The sequence below is a fragment of the Danio aesculapii genome, chromosome 14 (genome assembly GCF_903798145.1).
Source record: "Danio aesculapii chromosome 14, fDanAes4.1, whole genome shotgun sequence".
In the NCBI taxonomy this organism is placed as follows: Eukaryota; Metazoa; Chordata; class Actinopteri; order Cypriniformes; family Danionidae; genus Danio; species Danio aesculapii.
This window is the reverse complement of record NC_079448.1, coordinates 36379378-36396408: the sequence shown is the minus strand read 5'-3', so window position 1 is coordinate 36396408 and position 17031 is coordinate 36379378.

The window sequence follows — 17031 nt, the reverse complement described above, 5'->3', positions numbered from 1 at the left end:
TGACTCCTGTCTCTTGAAGTCATCCAGCTCTGGTTGGTTGGTGTAAGCACGCAGTAGTGCCACCCAGTATGTGTGCCACTAAGGTGGATTTTATCCTCTATATTTATCCGATTCACACTCATGCTCAAGTTGTGCGAGTGACTCATTGTGCAGCAGCGAACTCCGATTTGGCCAGACCAGTGCTTTTTGCACCTGCGGGTTAACTTCTCCACACGCTTCTGCTCTACTCACTGCTATTCCTGGCCTGTACCTTCATGTACCACTATCATTAAGAGTACTCACACACAGTCATACATATGGCATTTTAAAAGCAGTTAAATCTAAACCCAGACCATATACACTGAACAAGACAGACTTTTATTCATAGACCTGTTGTTAGAAATGTGTTTGCTGGGCTTTTAAATATGGCTGTAGGGCCACAGCAGTAACTCTTAATGTCAGCCACCAGGCAAGACAATTTAGTCGTTTCCATAAAGTGACACAAACATCACACCGAGGCTTAAACTGTCAATATTTTATTCTCCTTTATTGCCGCCGACATGATGGACAAAATGAGATGCAGTACTCTGGCTATTTGTCGTGTTTGGGTAATAGAAAAAAGTACTTTTTTTTCTGAGGTTGCCGCTGGCTTTGGCTAAATTGGTTTGTTCTCCTGTTGCAGGAGTGATAACAGCCGTTTCCATCCTCAGAGGCCTTTGTCAGCAGACTGGTTTAGAGCGCAGACTACCTTTAGCCACAGATTTCACAGGATCGTCTTTTGCAGATTCGCGGCAAAGCAAAAATGATCCTGTTGCAGTGGTATAAACTTGTGGAGCATGGAAGTTGTAATAGGGTGTATGCAGAAGTATGCAGAAGGACTTTTAATTTTCAGTAACCTGGGTCAAACACTTCTGGTGAACTGTATGCCTTTACAAAATCAGCATGTTTAAGGTCTGTTTCCTTTAAATCAATGATCTCCACTGCCTGATTGATATACAATGTAAAGTGGGTCTCAGAATGTACAAAAAGCACTGGATTAAATTTAAATTTTCCATGCCATGTCTTTAAAATATGAATAAAAAATATTGGGGTATCAATTAAATAACTAAATCAATGCTGAAGCCTGTTTAACTGATTATATTTTATTATGTTACAATATCCATGCTGTAAAAGGAGCTGTATAAAATTGAAAAAGTCACATTAACCATTTACCGGAAGTTTATCGGTATGGGAAGAAATAATAATGCATTTCAGTCACCATGAAGACAGAACTGAAGATTGATCGTTTGTAAAGAATTGCAGTATGTTTTTTTTTAATGAATAATTTATTAGTGCACATCATTTAAAAAATGTGTCCTCATAATCCTTCTGGTGACCAATTAATCACAAAAGACAATACTCCATCGATCCAGTCAATATCAGATAAAACCCTTTTACACCACATTTTCTCGCATTCAAATGGTGCTTGACTCAGATTTACAGGAAGAAAATATTAGGGAAGAAAAGGTTTTGGGGAAATGCAGGGAAAGAATATTCAATTATTCATTTTCTTTTCGCCTTAGTCCCTTTAATAGTCTGGCGTCGCCACAGCGAGATGAACTGCAAATTCACTGGGAAACACCCATACACACTCATTCACACACAGACACTACGGACAATTTAGCTTACCAAATTCACCTATAGTGCATGTCTTTGGACTTGTGGGGGAAACCGGATCACCTGGAGGAAACCCACACCAACACGGGGAGAACATGCAAACTCCACACAGGAATGCCAACTGACCCAGCTGTGAGGTGATTGTGCTACCCACTGCGCCACCATTAAATAACAGTTCATTCAATTCTAAATGTAGTGGTGATGATGATGATGATAAACAAGTAGACAAATATTCAATTGTTTAAAAAAATAGATATAGAAATTTTGATTAATTATTATATTATATTATATTATATTATATTATATTATATTATATTATATTATATTATATTATATTATATTATATTATATTATATTACAAATATTTAATTATTACAACATTTTTTTAATTAATAAGGGGCAACACAGTGGCTCAGTGGTTAGCACTGTCACCTGACAGCAAGAAGATAACTGGTTCGAGCCTGGGCTGGATCAGTTGGCAATTCTGTATAGAGTTTTCATGTTCTCCATGTTGGCGTGGGTTTCCTTTGGGTGCTCTGGTTTTCCCCACAGTCCAAGACATGCGCTATAGGTGAATTGAATAAACTAAATTGGCCGTAATGTATGGGTGTTTTCTTGTACGGGTTGCGGCTGGAAGGGCCTCTACTATGTAAAACATATGCTGGATAAGTGGCGGTTCATTCCACTGTGGCGACCCCTGATGAATAAAGGGACAAAGCCGAAGGAAAATTAATGAATGAATGGTGATGATGATAATAATAATAAAAAGTAAGCTAATAATGTATTGTTTAAAAAAATTTAAATATGAATTAATTTAAAATTATTTATATATCGTATTAATTATAAAAAAACATTTAATTATTACAAAATGTTTAAAATGATATAGTAATGAGTAAAATACAATTATAATACAACATTCTATTTTGTGTTGTAATGTACAATGTCATATTTGAATTAAATATGCAATAATAAATGTACTATATAATTTAGAATATAATTGTTTTGGTTATTAATATTATTAATTTAAGCATAAGAAATGTTTTAATGTGTTTATATATTTAGTTTGCAGCATTTAATTGATCATGAAACATTATATTGTTATAATAGTAAAATTTAATATTGCAATTCATTCCTTTTCATTTGGCTTAGTCCCTTATTTATCAGGGGTCGCAACAGCTTTACACAGTGGATGCCCTTCCAGCTGCAACCCAGAACTGGTACATTTATAATAATATTAATAATAACCTTTTCCCACTACCCCCATTTTTTTAATCCCAGCTTTCTGCACATCAATTGCTTTTCATCAAACCTTTTTATTGAATGGCCGTATCACAGCACACAAGCAAAAGTAAATGTACAGAGACGATGAGAAGCCCTCCATGTGGCTCAGGTTGTCATACCATGCAACATATATTCTTTAGAAAGGTCAAATTCCTTGGAAATAACACATTATGTATAGCTGACCTGGAACTGTCCACTTAGGGCATATAAATCCAGCAGGGCACAGAAGTGATTATTACTATACATCCTCTTGAGTGCCCATAGTCAAACGCTCCAGTGTGTTGGGTAATGGCGTGTAACACCCGTCAATGAGTTTGGACAGCCTTGTGCGCGTGTGTGTCTGTGTGTGTGCATACACTGCATGTGTGTGTGTGTGTGTGTGTGTGTGTGTGTGTATATATGTAAGAGGGGGGAAAGCTTGTCTGTGTGTAATTTAGTCTGATTATTGTAGAGGCTTAGTAGCAAGAGTGAGACCGCTGAGCTATTTCAAGTGTGTGTGTGTGTGATGTTTAAAATGCGAAGCTTGTAGTTTGTGTTTATCCACATATTTTCTTATGCCCATAATGCTTTGCTTGTACTACAGAATGGGAGTAACTTCCAGAAAAATGTTTCAAGGCACAATCTTGCGTCATTATTCTCTTCATAGTTCACACAACAAATGTTAACAGGAGACTAGAATAAACTAATTCTTTTCAGCACACCTGACCCATAGAAATTAAAACATGTTTTTCCACAGAAAATTATTGACATGTTCTATGTTTAATTTCTATACTGTAGGGCGAAGGTTCTGAGTAGGCGGCCTGCCGTTGCTCTTTAAAATGTGACCTGCAGCTGCGCAGTCTGATCAGCTCTCATGTTGCGGCATATAGTGCAGCATATAGTGAAGGACTAGGGCTGTAATGGTACATGTATTCATCCCAACCGTCAAGGTACGATAGTCAAGGTCAGTGGTGGAAAGAGTATTGAAAAAGGAAGTACCATTACTTGCCTAAAAATGTTGTGCAAGTAGAGTATAATAATCTGTTGTAAATATTACTCAAAGTATGAGTAAAAAATAGCCCTTTCAAAAGTTACTCAAAAGTAGTGAGTAATACGGTGTATAAAGGCTGATGCATTGACATGCAATATGTGGATGTGTGTAAACGAAACATTCTGTAGTTCATTTAGTTATTGCCCAGCAGGCACACAACGTCATAAGACATTATAGTAGGTAAAATTTAGGTCGTGATGTCAGTGACAAATTCAATGTCTAGCCAACATCTAAGGACAATGTTATGTTGACGTCCAATAACATAGTGAAAAGATGTTGATGTTTGGTTGATTTTAGGTTGTGTTGGAAAGTGGCCAAAATCCAATGTTGAGCCAACATTGGAAAACAAACCAACATCAAATTGAAGTCAGATATTTATTCGTCAGGTATGGCAACCAAAATCCAACATAAATATGATAGATGTCATAGTAGTAACATCCACACAACATCAAGCTGTAACATCATTAGACGGTGCTAGGTTGATTTCACTTCTCTGAAACTGACAGTATTATTGACAAATGAGTGCTGCTTGTGGGTGAAAGTTGAAATAGTTTTACTGTATCTTCACATGGCTTCTAAACATGCACTACTGCAAAAGATTCGAGTGAATTGAGCTTATTCTTCACATACGAGTGGGCGCAGCCATTTGAATCTTTTTGGCTCGAGACTTCCAGTCTTATTCACTTCCGCTCATTTTTAGACATTAAAAAACTTGTTTTGCTGCTTGATGTTGCAACTGATGTTTTCTTATTATATAATTCTGCTTTGTCTGTATAGCCATGAACACACTTGTTTGTAGAGCAGGTAGTTTGGCCGTTTTCTACCGTTTATTATTCCTAGTAATTACTCTCATAGGCACCTGAATCAGAAGTTTTAAAACAATCACAAAAACGAGCGCACTTCCGCATTGCAGAATAAGGTCAATAACAGTCACGCACATCCGTAAACAATGGAAATATAAGATATTATCTCATCAAGTGAACTCGTAAGCCAGTCTGTGAGTGTGTACACACTCTACACACACATAATATTGCTACATGGATGGACACTGTGCTGGATTTCAATAAATGAGGTTTCAGTTTTGAAGCTTACTGAATCTTACATTTAATACACAAATATTGTTCTTCCGTTATTTTAGTAGATTTCATTTTCGAGATTTCATTCGGACAACTATATTTCTTTATGTTCAATCCACAAAAATTTGTTAAAAGTGTTAAGTTAACTTGTCTTGGGACAACATGAATTAATTTTGTGGAACCCTGCATTTTTAATTTCCTATTTTTTCCTTTAATTTTAGTTTCCTGATCACAAAGTTTTATTTTTAACTATTGTGTTTAGTTTGTATTTTTGCATCACAAGAAGTTCATTTCGTAGCAGTATGTGACAAAACACTTCAGAAAATGCAAGTATTGGAGATTTGTTATTATTCCTGTTGTACCGTACTAAACCATGGCACCAAAACCGAGGCACATACCGACCCGTGACTCCAGTTTATAAGTGGCCCCCTGTATATCATGTGGTTGATATTTGGCCTCAAGGCCACCAAAATTGAGAACTTCTGTTGTAGGGAACACAAAGAGAAAACATTTTGAGAGCTCCTGTTCTGCTTGTCTAGTTTTAAGAGTCCCACTTACATAGGACACATATTTAAGCTGTGTTAACCTTAGAAGTTAAGGAGGGTAGTTATCATTGATCTCACTTGAGAATGTTGTGGCCAATCAAATGCTGCTGGGGGCAATGCATATTAATGATCCCTTGAGTGTACCATCTGAGTTGCTGTTTTGTTCCTATTGGCCTGTTTTTCAGTGGTCTTTTACACTCAGGGGATTTACATGAGAGTGAGTTAACGATAGTATTTAAGACTCGCGGTACGCCATTTCCATGTACTGAGCTCTTATTATTCAACAATTCCTATGCATATTCAGTTTTTCATTTTATGGCCCCTTTTAAAGGTAACTTTTTAGAATTAAGACATTATTTTCAGCAGACCACTAATAACCCCAAATCTCCAAACTAGACTTTCCATTATTATGGATTTGTTTAATATTAATGTTCTGTAGAGGACACAATGTAAGAGAAAATAATCAGAATTACCTTACAAGAGCTTTAGTCACAGATCGTGATACGAATTTTCACGTTCAAATACCAAGCGTAAAAGTATTTTCATTACTGATAATAATGAAGCTCAAAGTTAACCTCATATTCACTTCAAGCATGTATGATTATTTGTGACACAACCGTGTTTATTTAAAGAGATTGTTTCTGTTCTTTTGAATAGATGTTAAAAAAAGTGCAACCCATAATTTGAAACACAGTGTCATATGCAGAAAAAAGGCAGATAGTGTTGAATGTGTGAGTGTGTGTATGCGCATTTTTATACGGAGTACTGGAGGCCAAAGAAGCGAGCCGAACACCTCATTAAAGCAGTGGATGTGGATGGTAGAGTGGAGCTCGCTGTCCTTTAAAATTCAGCCCGCTGCACCGTTATTAAAATAATCCATATAAAAACATGCTGTCAAACATCAGCATGCACCCAAATAAAAGCACAGGAAAAGGGCTTCAAATAATCCACAGGTTTGTCTGTTTTTTACTAATTGGAGGGGTGGAAACAGAAAAAGAGTGAGCGAAGGTGAAAAAGATTGTGAGAAGGAAAGGCTATTTAGTCTGCACAGATCTCCCGAAGGGAGTCGCACTGAGACTGCAGTTTAAAGCAGCTTTACTCCATACTACTGCTGCCTGGCCAGACGCTCACAGACATGCTGATGTTTAAATAGACTGGACTCTGGACTCACACATATTAGGTGGAACTGGTGTAATTTAGGGTGAGCAAAAACAAAAGGCGTTTCAGCTGCCTAGCTACAAAGAGTTTGGAATTGACAGTGAAATATTGTTTGTGTAACCCTTTCACACGTGAGTTTTAAATACCCCAGCTGACCCTTCTGCATGAGTTTTTTTGTGACTTTTACTTAATCCATTGCATTCTATCCTATGGTGAAGCGTCAAGTTTCTCACATGACCCACCAGCCCCAGTGATCTATGTATGTATCGTATTTTATTTCTTTTTGCCCTTTTCTGTAAATATTGACATATGATCTAATTATATTGTGAAATTTCTGATCATATTATTTGTTATATGATGGATAATGGCTGATGCCATATCGTATTTTGTTAGATGGTGCTATATTAACATGAGCATCCTCAACTGTATCCCATCTGGACTTCACCATCTCCTGCAGTGCGGTGAAATCTAGATAGGATAGGATACAGCTGAGGATCACGTCAATATGGCATGATGTTTTGTGACACTGTACAACAAATAATATTTTTACATTATAGTTGGGGTAGTGGTATTGTTAGGGTTGAGGTAGGGTTAGACGCTAATAAAATACAATTAATGCGTAATTTAATAAATGATATTAATACCTCTCGTTAACTTATGATCACAGCTGTATCCCTTCTAGCAACAACCGCAGGAGAGATCCGAGCTATTGGATTTACGTCATGTTTATTCATAATTTTCAGCTGAAATACATGAAAGTAAGCAACTGTTTATCTGGGAGAGGAACAGAGAAAATATTTTGGTAACATAAACAGTGTTTATCTTACATGAACAAAGCACATTGTTTAGTTATGTTAAAAAAAATTATTATTAGACATTCACGCATATTTTACAAACCTTAAATTGTACATTTTGTTTGTAGTTATGTGTATTTGAATGTCTGAAACCTAAAATAAATGTTATTTGTTTTAAAGCACAGATAAATTGGGATTTATGACAAGCTCTGCTCACCTCTTTCGCTGCATCAGTGCACGCTGTCACATTTGATTTTAACAGTTTATCATGTGTGCTCTGAACATCCTGATCACACCGGTGTGATCGTACGCTTTAGGGACCAGCCAAGGCTCATCACACCAATGTGATTGTATGCGTGAAAGAGTTGAAGCAATGGTTGACCCCTCACCCCCATAATTAAATCCCTTACTCTAATTTACTTTCAAAACAGGAAATCAATGTTGTAAAAATACATTTATATTCACTTTTATTATTCACTAAAGCAATAGTTTGTAGTTTGACTAAAATCCATTTTTCTGTAAAGATTGATTGGTTGGTTGATTGATTGATTGATTGATTGATTGATTGATTGATTGATCAATTGATTGATTGATTGATTGTCTGGAAAATGTGACTGTAGATCAGCTTTATTCACCGTTATGTTCATTCACTTGTTATGTCCATTATGATCATGTCTTTGTGCACATATTTGGAAAGAAGTGAAATACGGTGCATTATATATTTAATCCTTCATACAGTATATTGAGATGCTCATTGTGTCATGTTTACTTGCAGAGAAAGATAAAAATCAGCTCAGCTCTTCAATAAATCATCTGTAGTTTTATTATACTGTATATGTCATTGGGGCTTAGAATAACATGCAAATGAGTGCTGAACGATCTTTCCTTTCTTTTTAATCTTTTGGTGAATGACTCTTTTAATTAATTTATTGGCACAAGACAGTGGGTGCCAACCTCTCGAACACACAGCTCCCAGTTTTCCTCATTATTAATATTCAAAAGTCCTAGGTTAATTTTCTCTATTTAATTTAATAAATTGTACTGTAATTTTCTGGGGAACAAGTTAAGGGTTAAATGTTGTTACAAATATATTTGCTGAGTTCATACGTTAAAGCAATAGAAAGTATATGTAAAATGTAAAAAAAATTATGGTCAATAAAATATTATATATTAATACCTATCAGGGACATAGTATAATATTGAATACAATGAAAAAAAAAAGAAGAAAACGAGACCCTCCCCATCTACCTAGGCTGTCTGTGAAAGTCTGCAGACTTTTTTGTTAGGAATAAACTTTTGGGCTGTGGAAATCTAAAGGATGTGACATTTACTCACACTCCCGAGAGCCTCTATTCTGTTATATGACACATGGAATGAATGCTTGTACAATGTTCAAGATAATGTAGAAGACCTATTCTGTGTGTCAGTGTGTGTCATATAATAAGAAGGAATGAATTTATACTAAAGTCCTACATAACCAGATATACTTCATAATCAGGCTTTCACACTGTAACTGTAATTTTAATGATGTCATCTGTTGACATGATGCCAGTGAATTGCGGAGCTGCTGCATATATATATATATATATATATATATATATATATATATATATATATATATATATATATAATATATATATATATATATATATATATATATATATTGTTCCGTATTCTGTTTTCTCATCACTGTCATTTCTGCTGAGCATTAAGTTGAAGGAAAGAGCACATATTTACATATTTAGCTTAATATTTATTGCAGCATTGTGATCGGCATTGGTTATTATTATAAAACTTTTATCGTTAAAACTTTTGTAATTTTCAAGCAAAAAAAAATATGTGAAAGAACTTCTTGAGTATATAAGGGCACTGAATCAGGTTCAATCTCTTAATGTGTGCATAAGTGCAAGACCAACCAATTCATTGCTTGTTCCAATTTCACAACCACCAATCACCTAAAAAAGTTTTTTTGAATTTGACATATAGCCCTTTCAAAAAATACATTGAGAACTGGGAAAATAAGTAACACTTTCCGTTTAAGGTTGTATTACTTAATGCTACTTGATGCATAAGTTAACGATGAACAACACATTTGTTAAGCATTATGTTTTAGAATAATTATGTTTTGAGAACCAGAACAATTACGTTGCAGTGATTAGAAAAAAGAATAAAAACTGTAGTTATAAGAACTACAAAATTTAATTTGCAGTAATCAGAAAATAAGTTATGAGAACTACAAAAATTAAGCAGGAGAAATAAATAAGTTGAGATAACTAGAACAATTAAGTTGCGGTAATCCAAAAAATACATTTTGAGAACTACAAAAAAAGTTGCAGTAACAGGGAAAAAAACTATGTTGTGGTAGCTAGAATAATTAAGTTACAGTAAACAGAAAAAACAAGTTATGAAAACTACAAAAATTAACTTGTAGTAACTGGAAATAAGTTTTGAGAACTAAAAAAGTAAGTGGCAGTAACTAAAAAAATAAATAAATAAGTTATGAAAACTACAAAAATTAAGTTACGATAACAAGAAATTGTTACTTTTTTTGTTTACTAATGTGTTAACTAACATTAATTAATACAACATTATTGTAAAGTTTTATCAGAAAATGTATTACCAGTTCTAAGTCATCTCATAATGCTTAAAACTATGACTCCATATTTTTTACAGTGAATTATGGCCAATCACAATTTAGCAGTATATTTTAGTGTAGCCCCTACTGTAATCCCATCAGCTTAGTTTAGTCTCATGACCACAGACAAGTTGAACATTAAATCCATTCACAAATACAGCAACCAATGTGCTATCTCGTAATACTTGAAACGTTGTCTCCATATTTTTCCAGTGAATTTCTGGCAATTACAATTTAACAGGAAATTTTTGTGTAGTCCCGATTGTGACCGCAGACAAGCTGAGCATTAAATCTATTCAGATATATAGCCACCAAATATGCTGCTTTATAATACTTGAAACATTGTCTCCATATTTTTACAGTGGCAATTACAATTTAAACGGATGTTTTTGTAGCTTCTAGAGTGGTGTTGAATCAGCTTAGTTTAGTCACATGACCACAGACAGGCTGAATATGCTGTAATGAAAAATACAGTACATCCACCAATATGCCATCTCATACTCTCATCATCATATTTTATAGTGAATTTCTGACAATCACAATTTTACAGTAAATTTAAATAATGCAGCTTCTTGTGTGAGTGCATCCTTGAACACAGACAAGCTGAGCACTGAATGCAGTCATCAGTCATTGTCGATGAGGGTCTGCTATAGGGCCGAACAGACCTGTGGAGATCTGTTTGCAGGATGGTGCCAGGACTGCCAGATGCTGCCAGGATCTTTTAGCAGGGCAAGGGAGCGCAGGTTGGCCAGAGGTGTTCACATCGTGTTTTACGTCTCCACTCAGGCTAACACAAACCACTGCAGGCGGCCGGTGTGTTCCTGTCATTAGAGAACCCAATGACACAGCCATGTGCTCCCTGTCAGAAGGAACTTTTCCAAACAGGCAAGCAGATGTAAGAGAGCGAGAGAGGAAAAAGAGCCACACACTTCCAATCTGCTTCCAGATTATCACATACACATGGGAAGTGGCGGCGGTCATGTGGAAAATGGATTCCATTGAAACTTTTGTAAATGATTGCTGATTAAAAGCCAAATGTGTCTAAACTACTACATTACCTGTACTACACAATCAGTCTAGATTGATGAAGGAAAAATCTTGGTTTGGGGTTACATTCAGTATGGGGGTGTATGAGAGATCTGCAGAGTTGATGGCAACATTAACAGCCTGAGGTATCAAGACATTTGTGCTGCCCATTACATTACAAACCACAGGAGAGAGCAAATTCTTCAACAGGAGAGCATACTTCAGCCTCCACATCAAAGTTCCTGAAAGCAAAAAAGGTCAAGGTGCTCCAGGATTGGCCAGCCCAGTCACCAGACATGAACATTATTGAGTATGTAAGATGGAGGAGAAGGTGATTTTCATGCATATTTATATCAGTAAAACCGGTTCTGTTATCTCCAGCACCTGCTTTCATATGGAGCAGCTTTTCTCCACAGAGCCATCTTTCACTGACAGGGTACACAAAAATATTAGATTACATTTTCAATGCGATACTGAAATTGAATATTTTAAGAAATTGACAAATGTTTGCATTCCTTCTCATGATCTATTGCTCTGTGTTGCTGCTACATCTAAAAGTATATAAAAATACCACATTTAACATAAAGGGGAATATTTAATTTAATAATTAATGCATTAAATCGATGAAAGCTGTTAAATGTTAAGGTGTTTGAATTCCTGATTTATTTCTTTGTGACATATTTGTAGTTTCTGTACGTAAGAATGGAGATTTAACTACAGTGGTTCAAACTGTAGTTTTGCCGAATGACTTAAAAGTTATCAGTATGATGGTAAAAAACTCTACATTTCTAGTCCACCCATCCTTCTGCAATCTTATACCAAAATGGAAATAAGGGCAGTTATAATAGCTAAAAATGTGGGAGAGTGTTCCTATTATATGATTGTATTGTATTGCAATATGAAGCAATTCTATGTTAATGTTAAATCAAAAGTAAATTACAGAATACTTGATAATTAAATGATATTATGGCAATAATTTGCCTTGGTTACAACTTAATTAATTACAAACTAACTGTATAAAATGAAAACATGAAATGATACAAACATGATATTAATTGTACCCAGCTTAAATGTAAAATAAAGTTACCTAGAGAGAGAGAGAGAGAGAGAGAGAGAGAGAGAGAGAGAGAGAGAGAGAGAGAGAGAGAGAGAGAGAGAGAGAGAGAGAGAGAGAGACACACACAAAGACTAGAGAGTAGACCCCAAAGAGAGCCTGATAGCAGCAGGAAAAAAGAAAGAGCAAAGTTTACAAACCAATTTGTCTCTTCCTCAACCATTTGACCAAAGCCCAAATACTGAGACATACTGACCAATCAACATGGTAAAACCTCACAAACATCTTAACCAGGCTCCAATCTTATCAGTATCTGCCTTTGGAATCTGTATGGACGGTCTTGGTAAAAAAATAAATAAAAACACGTTTTGCAATATAAACACATGCATATGATAATTTACACTCTTACATGTGCAAGATCACCTTCTGGCCTTAGAGATTTACTACACAGAGCTGGGCTGCTCTGACAAGATGTGCATGACAACATTTCGATTTCATTTCAATGTATTTTGTAACCCTATCTGTGGCTCACATTACTATTAGTCTCCTGCTAAATTTTATATGACATATTGTCCCTTATGTCATTAGGTTTTAATTGATTCATGAGTTGTTTTGATTGTCTGTCAATTTCAGTTAATTAATGAGTTGTTTTTGTTTTAGGTTCAAGCTATAAATTTTTGTTAAGATGTTTCCATATAAGGTTGTAGGTTTACTTTACACAAAATAAAATACAAAAATTATATATATATATATATATATATATATATATATATATATAATATATCATATATAAATCACTGCTTTATGAGCATTTATAAAACCAATTGCACATCTTTCCATAATATTGTAAATAAGTTAGCCCTCTGATTGGCAGACAACACACACAGAAATAAACGTTCTCATGTCATCTTGCATTTGGAAGCGATGCCTGATGTTGTGATAAGACAGTTTCAGGTCGTAATTAAACAATCATCTTGTTGACACATTTTTATCAAGGTGTTTGCATAATTAAATCATATTTAAGATGGTGTGTGATGAGATCGCTCTGCTACATTGTTAGTCTAGTTATCCAAACCATGTTATGTGGAAATCACATGACTTTTTTGATGGATTAATGTAAACAGAAATATTGCATACCAGATGTATGAAAAGAAAAGAAAATTTGATCAAGAAAGAAAAAAAACATACACTCACATCACTCTCAAGTGCATTAAAGCATTGCAAGCCTAAAATCATGATCCAAGGCACTAAATCTGCGTTTGGTAGGCTAATATATCGCTGTAATTAATGCTAAGTCGTTTGGAATGAAGTCATATGCCGAACAATATCAAATAAAGTTAATGAATAGGTTCTGCTGATGCCTGTTGCCAGGAGCTCAGCTTAACAATATGTTGTAGCTGACTGAGCACAGGTTAATAACTTTGTATGAATTTACAAAAAAAGTATGTGAAACCATTCAAGACAAGCACATATGGTATGATGAGGATCTTGATTCAATGTGCCATATGTCTTCGGTAATAGCTAACACAGAGGGATGCAATCCCCTACCATCCCTTCTCTTTTCACTTTCTCTCTCTCTCTGGGTCTACAAAGCTCAGCCCAGACAGAATTAATGTGCAAGTCATCATTCACAGAGGAAGCAGAGCCGTGTAATAAGAACACTCCCAATATTACCTCAGAGTTCACGGCAGCATCTCTTATAGACATGTCACACTCATTATTGCTTAGCAGCAAGTGTGACTTACATACAATGTAGATGGAACTGTTTAAATTAGAGTGTTAATTATCACACTCCCTTTATAAGCTATTGGTAGGGCCAGGCAGAATCTGAAGACATTGTTTGCTATTTCTGCACAGAATTTTGTACAAATTTATGCAGAATGATTTTGGGAGTAACATAATTCTAAACTTAATAAATGAAATAAAAAATAATACCTTTTTAAATGTTATTTAATGTCTACAATGCAGATCCAATTAGATCCACTTGTTTGGAAAACAAAGCAAGTCTCTCAATAATATATCAACTAAAAGACAAAAATGATACTTTACAAACTGTACTGTAAATAATTCATATGTACATTTTCATATAGTAATTAATATTGCTGAAATTAATTTAAAAACTGGATAAATATAATTTAACACACATTTACACACGTAAATAAATAGACTCGGTCAAGGGCTACAAATCTGTGGATTTCTCCATGCGCAGATTCCGTGTGGACCTAGCTGTTGGCTATGTACAAGAGATCGTTCTGGTACTAAAATCTGTCTAGCCATGCAATATTCTAGCAGTATAAGCATAGGAACAACATTTGTATTACAGCATTCCGAATTACAGCAGAGTGAATGTTATGATAAAGGACTAATCTCAGCATAATGTATTTTTGACTTCAATATGCAGTTTACTAAGTTTAGAAAGACAGCGTCTGAGAACATCCTTATCTTGGACACTTATATTGGAATCTACTGGTGACTTAGATGTATGTCTCTTAGGGGCTGAACAAAGAAATATAATTTTGGGTACATACTGCAATATCTGGTCTCAGTAATCTATTACAAGCTTTTAGAGCAATTAGATTTGAGTTAGAGAGATATAATTGTATACATTTGATGCTATGTGGAATTGCGGCAATTGTACTTTTGGCTGATTAACTAAGCTTTTTGTTGTTGTTTATTATTCATAATTATTTTGTTTAATAAATTATATTTTATTTAATGGTAGCCATAGTAATTAATAAAGATTGCAAAATAGTCTCTGTTTGTAGTGGTGATTGACAGTTTATTTTACATTGCTCCACCATCAGATGGTTGACAAGTTATGTACAGTGGTCCCTCACTATAACGCGGTTCACCGTTTGCAGCCTCGCAGTTTCGCGGATATTTTTGTGCAATTTACAGTGCATTGTGTTCTTCGCTCTGATTGGCTCTAGACCACTGTCAATCAATGTCCTCCGTGCCGTGTCTCCTGTACAGTACAGAATGCGCTCAGCTTGCCAAGTTTACATATTCGCTAGCAGTGTGACTGAAGTGCTGTACTGTATGTTTGCAAGTTTTCTACCCAATAAACTCCACAGTGTCAATTAAACATTCTGCACAGTCATCCAAAAGAAGATGCTAACAAGTGCACAAAAAGTTGGACTTCTGGACATGCTAAAGGTAGAAGTTACGCGGCTGTAGCGCGCCATTAAATAATAATTATATTAATTAAATATAAATAAATCTTCAGGAATAAATCTTCGCAGAATAAATAAATCTTCAGTTTGTTACATAAAGAATGAGGGAAATAGCATAAGAATGACAGCAGCAATAAGTTTCAACAAAGATGCAAAAAGGGTTGTGACCGCAGGAAAAATGTTAATGCCTGTCTAAGTAAAGTGTGTAGTGCTTCCCACTGGTTTGAAAAATACTTGCACTGTTTGTTTTCAATAAGTTAAAGAAAAAAAAAGACTGAAATAAAAAGAAATACTTTTATGCAGGTAAAATCTGCTTCTCTCTCTCTTTCAAGTTCAAAGCAAACTTGAATACCAATGTGTTTTAGATGTGTATAAAATAGCCTATGTAATAAATTAACATCATCAAATGAATAAAATAATCAGCAGATGAAAATAAATGACAGAAAAGTTAATAAAAACAGACAATATCTCTAAAAATTATCATAATTACAAGATTAAAACGAGAAGATTTTTTTTTAATAAGGCAAATGCGTTGATTATCCATTACTAATTGTGTACATATATTTTGCACCCAGTTTAGATGTAATTTCATCCTCTCCAAGTAAATAGTAAAGTTTTCTGAGTCGTTTAGGTCAGTGTTTCTCAACCACATTCCTGGAGGACCACTAGGTCTGCACATTTCCATGTCTCCTTAACCAAACACACCTGATTCAGATCATCCGCTTATTAGCAGAGTAATTAACTGTATTAAATTAACTGTAATGTGTGTGGCAGCCAAAGGAGACATCCAAAACATGCAGTGTTGGTGGGCCTCCAGGAACGTGGTTGAGAAACACTGGTTTAGATTAATGAATCTATTATTTACTTTTTCTCACGGTATCGGTGCTGTGTGTGCACTGTCAGCTGTGAAACCAGGTGGAAAGTAGTCTTTGATAAAAGAGTAATGCAAAAACGCATACGAGCTTTAGAAAGCAAAAGTTGAATTCCGGACATTTTAGGAGATTTAGAAACCCGGGCCGGGTTTCTAAAACAAATTTTTTCAGTCCCAAAAATGCACGTCTCTGTGGATCTGAAGAGCACGTGAAACTGTTTGCACGATTGTTGACAGGTCACAAATTTTAACAAAATTGAGCTGACTACTTCGCAGATTTTGCCTACTGCAGGTTATTTTTAGAATGTAATCCCACGATTATCGAGGGTCCACTAGTAATTTCGCCACTAGTGATTTATGAACATCAATAGAAATTATATTTTGCAGACCTAATTTTTATAACGTTGCTCAAAGTACTTTATGAATAAATCATTAGTTTTATATACTTGCAACATTTCAGCTATTAATGAACTAAATAATATTGCTGGATTGTTGCCAGTCCAGCTATGTTTGTTTATGCTTAAAGATGATATTTTATTAAAACCATCACTCACATGTTATTTTGGCAAGCTGATTTATGTGATTCATGCTTCGTGCTTCAGATTTTCTGTTAAGGGAACATAGTGAGCATCGGTGCTCCCTAATTTTCATGGTGCAAATGCAATATTACACTCATACTCATGCATTTTGCTCTATATCAAACATTAATATAGAGGCATATCCCACTGCTACTCAGTTGATTTGCTCATTTAA